The sequence below is a fragment of the Heptranchias perlo genome, unplaced genomic scaffold (assembly GCF_035084215.1).
Source record: "Heptranchias perlo isolate sHepPer1 unplaced genomic scaffold, sHepPer1.hap1 HAP1_SCAFFOLD_47, whole genome shotgun sequence".
NCBI classification, from domain to species: Eukaryota; Metazoa; Chordata; class Chondrichthyes; order Hexanchiformes; family Hexanchidae; genus Heptranchias; species Heptranchias perlo.
The window spans coordinates 4,152,543-4,159,971 of NW_027139484.1; the positions used below are offsets into that span (position 1 = coordinate 4,152,543).

Below are 7,429 nucleotides of genomic sequence, written 5' to 3' on the forward strand. Positions count from 1 at the left end.
GGCCTCGTAGCGCAACAGTAGCGCGTCTGATTCCAGATCAGAAGGTTGCGTGTTCAAATCACGTCGGGGGTCACAGTTTTTTCCTTTCGAGTTGGTTTGCAGAATTCTGCAATTAATGTTTTCTTTGCGTCTTCACAATGAACAGAACCCTGCTCGAAAGTCTGCCTCTGGTTCCCCAGTGTCAGGGAGGGAAGCACCTGATGACCTCTTTTATTTATTGTAACAAACAGAAGACAAACACACGTCTTCGTTCAAAAACTACCCTGCAGGTGGACACATAGTGAAATAAACACAGCGCATAGATTCAGACAGTATCCGGAAACATCGGGAAATAGACAAGAGAAATAGATTGAGCGCTTTGTTATCAGAAAATTGTCTGAACCTCCACGGTCAATGAAAGGGCTTTTGTTGGCCGGTTTCGCATTGAACCGGAGAATTCAGGAGAACTTGGTAGATGGTTGGTTCCGCTCCCTTGTCCCCACCAAATTAAAAGGGAATAAAACTTGAAATGAGCGTCACTGTGGATCAGTTTTCTCTCACTCAAAGTTATCTGTGCAATGAAGTAAAAGATGCAGCTGACAAAGAATAAGGGAGCAGACACTGTCTCCCTTTTTGGCAGGAGAAGAAAATCGATGTGGATGTTTATGGAGACCAAGTTCCAAAATAATGTTTCTACCTGGGAACCGATCGAACCAGGAACCTTTCGCGTATAAATCGAACGTGATAACAGCTATACTACGGAAACAGATGGCACTTTATTAACACAATGGGCAACTGAATGGTGTCCTCTCTCTGCTTGTACTTGGAATGTGTTGTTTCAAGAACAGCAAGAGATGCAGACAGTGGCTGCTCCCCCTTTTCATTAAAAACTCTCAGGGTGGTGGGTTTGAGCCCCACGTTGGGCGAGTACCGTTTGAAACTTTTATGCTGCTTCCACCGGTGAGCCCGCGCTCTGACACTTCCCTCCGCCCCCCTCCTTCTCACCGTGCATGATGGGGCCGCGCCCGGGCTGAATCTCTCCAATCAGCTTTCCTCCCCTGTCGCAGCATGAAATGTTCCTTATCAAAGTCACAAATGATACTCCATGTGACTACCACCATGATAAACTATCCCTCCTCATCCTTCTCAAATACAATATCTCACCGTGCTCTTATGCTGTTAGACGAGTTTCCTCTCTCTGCTCTTATTTGCAATGTGTTGCTTTTCCGTCTGACAACAATTAGTATCATCGTATTATGTTGGTCCACAAGAGGAGATCATTCGGCCCATCGTGCCTGTGCCGGGTCAAACAAACGTATTCGTTCAAAATTCGTTCAGAGATGGATTGAGTGCCTTGTTATCAGAAAATTGCCTCAACCCCCACAGTCCACAGCTTTCCTCCTCGCTATCAACCACTTGGCCTATTTTTGTGTCACCCGCAAATTTCTTAATCATGCCCCCGAAGTTTCGGTCCAAATCGTTAATGTAGAGCATAAAAAGCAAAGGACCAAGTACCGAGCCCTGCGGCACCCCACTGGAAACAGCCTTCCAGCCACAAAAGCACCCGTCGACCATTACCCTTTCCTTCCTGCCACTGAGCTAATTTTGGATCCAACAAGCCACATTCCCTTGGATCCCATGGTCCTTTCCTTTTTTGACCAATCTGCCATGGAGGAACTTTTCAAATGCCTTGCTAAAATCCATGTAGACCACATCAATTGCGCTACCCTCATCCATCCTTCTTATCACCTCCTCGAAAAATTCAATCAGGTTAGTCAGACACGACCTCCCCACAACAAATCCATGCTGACTGTCCTTGATTCGTCCGTGCCTTTCGAAGTGACAGTTCATCCTGTACCTCAGAATTGATTCCAATAATTTGAAATGGAGTCTTTCTCCTGCTTGCTGCAATAACAGATAAGATGGTTCTGAGTACGCAAGCCCGGCTAGCTCAGTCGGTAGAGCATGAGACTCTTAATCTCAGGGTCGTGGGTTCGACCCCCACGTTGGGCGAGTACCATTTTAAACTTTTATGTTGCGTTCACTGGCCAACGGTGCAGAATTGATGCAGAATGAAATGTCAGCTTTGTAGTCAGGATGGCCGAGCGGTCTAAGGCGCTGCGTTCAGGTCGCACTTCTGACGTTGCTTATTTTTGCGATGACCTGAAAATATTTTATTTGTGGATTGGGCTGCAGCTGATTTTTCGACCAAGTTGATTTGCTCCTCCCACAAAAGCAACTGGCTTTGTGATGGAAATGTGACTTGAGAAGTTTCAAACGGTGAAATGTTTGACAAATTAATGACCTGGACAAAGAAATAGAACAGCAGTGGGAAACAATAAAAACGGTGATCAATAGAGTCCAGGAGAAATATATCCCACTAAAAAGCAAGAACAAACCAGCCAGAAATGAAACACCAGGGATGAATAAAGAAACAAGGGCAAAATTGAAACTAAAGAAAAAGGCCCACACTGGACAATAAAGGAGAGAGGGGAATGTGAAAAGACTGGGAAAGAAGTCTAAAGAACTATTAGAAAGGCAAAAAGGAATATAAAAAAAAACAAAGTATTCGAGACACATCAACAGCCAAAGAAAGTTTCGGATAGGAATAGGGCCACTAAGGGATACACACGACAAACTCACAGACAATGACAGCGAAATGGCAGAAATATTAAATAATCACTTTGCTTCAGTATTGACCAGGGAGACTGGTATTGTGGGCGTGACAGTAGAAGAAGAGATCAAAAAGATATGTGAAGACATTTAAGATCGAAAGGGGGAGATAATTGATAAACTAATCAATCTTAGAGAGGAAATTTCCAGTTAGAAGCCTAACCAGAGTTTCAAACCGCTCAGCCACGCTAATTTCCGTATTACTGTTCAGGAGCTCATTTCACAGGGACATGATTACTGCGCTCCATTTAGGGAGGCTCAGTGAAAGGCGGAAATTGATCTATTAATAGAATCATAGAATAAGATAGCGCCATTCGGCCCATCGTGCCTGTGCCAGGTCTCTGAAAGTGCTGTCCAGTTAGTCCCACTCGCCTGCTGTTTCCCCATAGCCCTGAAAATGTTTCCATCCAAGCGTTTATCCAATTCCCCTTTGAAAACAGTGAGTTAAGAAAAACAATATTGAAAGGGGTGCTGGGGCCTCTGCAGCGTCGATGTAGAGTGTGTGATGATTGAAGTTATCAAGATGGTTGCTTTACACATGGTATGTTGTGCAATCATCCTGAAATATCTTCAATATCCAATACAAATTGAATTGCAAACCTGACGGACAAACACTGGAAAACAAGTCACGAGTGAACGCAAATCATCTGGGACCCGTTTTTAGCCTCACGGCACTTTAAATAAAGTGAAATAACTTTGCATTGAAAGGATTTGGAACTTGCGTCTGTGCCTTTATCTGTTCCATTTCTTAAAGTTGCTGGCGTCTGATGATGAACACGCCTCTGCTCGCTCTATTGAACAAGAAAGGAGGTGTTTGACGATGACGGGACCTGTTGGTTATGAGCTCATCCTTTGCATTGAGTGTGTTCGCGTGCTTCAAACGGCGTCAACTTTTGCCCAGCGGTGAACTTCGCAGCAAACAAGTTCATCACCGTCTCACCGCGGGCACTGACTGACACGTTTATCGTTATTTCTTTCAGACCGAAATAAATAGGAACCGTGATTTTAAATTTGCACAAAGTGATTTTCAGGTAGTCGCCTTTAAATGTTTCAAAGGCGACTCCGAATTTATGATAGTCCGGCCATTTCACCAGCCGTGTTGAAAACAGAACATGTAACTAACTTTCGCGCCTTTTTTTGAAAGGCATAAAACATATTTCCGATGACCTCTGAAGGATGGGCAAGTACATTTCAGAAAGCAGAAGCAAGTGAACCAGCCTTTTAATCCGGAGTCAGACCTTTGCGCCACGCACTCTGAAGACAGGATCCTGGATGTTATTATATTTTTGAATGTTTCTTAAACACCGTTTCATATCTTGGTTGAATGGATGAGTCTTGTCAAATCTCCGCCAGATCCCATCGGTAATGAGACAGCATTGGAAGCAGCCTTCACCCCCAATATCACGCTGGCATTCATCGCCTGCTCTCAGCGGACTGCATTAACAGGGCTGGGAGATATGGACTTTGTTCACATTTAATTAGCAATGTGAATCGTTAAATATTTAATCATTTTTAATGGGGACAAGGTTACAAAATATTTCCACCCGGTTTCGAAGCGGGGACTTTTCGCGTGTTGGGCGAACGTGATAACTACTACACTACGGAAACCTGACACCTCCACCCTCGTGTTAGGGATATAATCCCTCAGCCAAACTAATTTCCGTATTACTGTCCAGGAGCTCATTTCACAGGGATACATTTACTGCGCTGTATTTCGGAAGGCTGCAGAGAAGGATCGGTGGCGATGGTCAGGCAGGGAATCCCAGAGCATCGCGCCCACACAAACATTTCACTGTGTTTTTTGCATGTGCCTGATATCCGACCGCAGTGTAAATTATGGCGAATCAGGCATGCTCAGATCACATTGTTCACAGAGTGTTTTCTTGCAGCCAAATCACACATTGGAAAACTTGAAATGAGATGAAGAGATCGGAGCCATTTAAAGTGCTCCCAGTTACTGCAGATCAGGAATTGAAACCTGGCACCGGCTTCAGGGCGATCAGAATGAGGCAATGAATCCGAAAGTGGGAAGAAAAAAGTGCAATTTTCGTCGCTGGGTGGGCTCGAACCACCAACCTTTCGGTTAACAGCCGAACGCGCTAACCGATTGCGCCACAGAGACCATCTGATTTTTTTTCTTGCAAGATGCACTAAAGCAGCGTGTCACCTACACAAAGTTATATGTTGCAGCCACAGAAATGCAATTGTCCACTATCAGTTTTACTTTTCCATTAATAAAGGATGGGACATTGTTTGTGGAAACATGGAAACGGTCTGGTCTCGCTCACAGCATCGATATCACCGCCAACCAGCTCTCCTGCAACCGGCGTGCCCACCGGTGCTTTGTCTGTCACTCAGTCACACTGTGGGAGAACCTTCGCCACACTGACTGCAGCGATTCAAGAAGGCGGCTCACCACTACCATCTCAAGGGCAATTCGGGATGGGCAATAAATGCTGGCCTCACCAGAGACGCCCACATCCCATGAACGAATAAAAAAAGTATTCTGAGCGTCCTGACGCTGATATCAGGTTTTGATCCCTGATCTGCAGTAACTGGGAGCGCTTTGAATGGCTCCGAACTCTTAATTTCACCCACAACATCAGAGTAACTGTTCCAGGGGGACATGCCGACTCAGCTGCGTCTTGGCCGCCTCTCTGGTCATTCCTTTAATCGCCTCCAATTCCGTTTCCCAAAGCGTATCGACAGATTCACAAAGCTGTTTGTCATTTCGGTTCCGTTCGATTTGTCCAGCTCCCGACTGGCAATAATTTGCAAATCTGGTTGCAAACCTCCACCTTGCATCGTGTCCAGGGATGGGTTATGTGGAGAGACTGGAGAAGCTGGGATTGTTCTCCTTCGAGCAAAAAAATGTTGTGAGGAGATTTAATGGAGGTGTTCAAAATTATGAGGGGATTTTGATAGAATGGATGGGGAGAAGCTGTTTCGATTGGCAGGAGGGTCGATAACCAGAGGACACAACCTGCATTTGTCTTGCGCCTTTAAGGTAGTAAAACGTCACAAGGTGCTTCACAGGAGCTTTATTATACAAAACTTGACACGAAGCCACATAAGGAGATATTGGGACAGGTGACCAAAAGCTTAGTCGAAGAGGTAGGTTTTAAGGTATGTGTTAAAGGAGAGAGAGGCGGAGAGGTTTCGGGGGAGAATTCCAGAGCTTAGGGCCTAGGCAGTTGAAGACACAGCCGCCAATGGTGGAGCAATTAAAATCGGGGATGCGCAAGAGGCTAGAATTGGAGGAGCGCAGAGATTTTTTTTTCGTTCACGGGATGTCGGTGTCGCTGGCGAGGCCGGCATTTATTGCCCATCCCAAATTGACTTTGAGAAGGTGGTGGTGAGCCGCCTTCTTGAACCGCTGCAGTCCGTGTGGTGAAGCTTCTCCCACAGTGCCGTTACGAAGGGATTTCCAGAATTTTGACCCAGCGACGATGAAGGAACGACGATATATTTCCAAGTCGGGATGGTGTGTGTCTTTGACGGAATCGTGCAGGTGGTGTTGTTCTCATGTGCCTGCTGCCCTTATCCTTCTAGGTGCTGGAGGTCGGGGGTTTGGGAGGTGCTGTCGAAGAAGCCTTGGCGAGTTGCTGCAGCTGCAGTGCGTCCTGTGGATGGTACACACTGCAGCCACAGTGCGCCGGTGGTGAAGGGAATGAATGTTCAGGGTGGTGGATGGGCTGCCAATCAAGCGGGCTGCTTTGTCCTGGATGGTGTCGAGCTTCTTGAGTGTTGTTGGAGCTGCACTCAACAAGGCAAGCACAGAGTGTTCAATCACATTCCTGACTTGTGCCTTGCAGATGGTGGAAAGGCTTTGGGGAGTCAGGAGGTGAGTCCCTCGCCGCGGAATACCCAGCCTTTGACCTGCTCTTGTAGCCACATGATCTGGGATGGTTGTAGGGCTGGAGGAGGTTACAGACATAGGGAGGGGGCGAGGGCCATGCTGGGATTTGAAAGCAAGAATGAGAATTTTAAAGTCGAGGCGTTCCCGGACATGGGGTTTGACTGGAGCGTCACCCGGTCCCCTCCCTTGTTTACTTCCACAAACGTACATTGGGACAGGGCTTGGGCGGATTTTTCTGTGTCTCACCCGGGGCCGCTGAGTCTCCTGCAGTCCCCCCGATCACCAACTCACCCAGTTTGTAAATGTAAACCGGAACAAGTGCCTCGCAAAGGGCAAGAGATGAAGGCAAGGCTGGAACCTCTGACAAAAAAATCTCTTGCTCACCAGCGAGGTTTGTGTACCTGAATCGCTAACTCTTCTTTTAAACTTTTGACATTCAATGGACGCCATGCGGCACCTGCAGACTTTTCTCTTGCACTCACAGTGAAGCGGAGGGCCGTTTTCTCTCGCAAGCCAGCAATTGTGATATCAAGAAAAAGGTGGCGGAGAAATTCTCCATTTCAGCGAAAATTACCGAACACAACTGCCCAACTTGGTTCTGATGAAAGGTCATTGACCTGAAACATTCACTCTGTTTCTCTCTCCACAGATGCTGCCTGATCTGCTGAGGGTTTCCAGCATTTTCCATGTTATCAGAGTATCACTTCCCTCATCACCTAACTACACTCCTCCACTAGATGTCGCCTTGTGGTGCAAACAGGCTCCTTCCGCACAGCCAGGTGTTCTGCTTTAGGCATTAATTATAACCATAACTTTTGAACTTGTGAGTTAAAACATATGGCCTTGCCCATTGACCAGAAAGCAGAATGGTGTTTATCTCTCCCCAGTACAGCCCTTTCCCGCTGCGTCAGCTTGGAA

At 46.5% G+C, this 7,429-nt stretch overlaps 3 non-coding genes across 3 annotated transcripts; 2 read left to right on the forward strand and 1 right to left on the reverse strand.

Annotated features, from left to right (window-relative positions):
- Positions 1–73, forward strand: trnaw-cca (transfer RNA tryptophan (anticodon CCA)). The gene has a single exon. It is a non-coding gene; the product is annotated as a tRNA-Trp (tRNA).
- A 1,846-nt stretch (positions 74–1,919) lies between these two features.
- Positions 1,920–1,992, forward strand: trnak-cuu (transfer RNA lysine (anticodon CUU)). Its single transcript has one exon. It is a non-coding gene; the product is annotated as a tRNA-Lys (tRNA).
- Positions 1,993–4,700: 2,708 nt separating this feature from the next.
- On the reverse strand, positions 4,701–4,774 carry trnan-guu (transfer RNA asparagine (anticodon GUU)). The gene has a single exon. It is a non-coding gene; the product is annotated as a tRNA-Asn (tRNA).
- Positions 4,775–7,429: the final 2,655 nt, after the last annotated feature.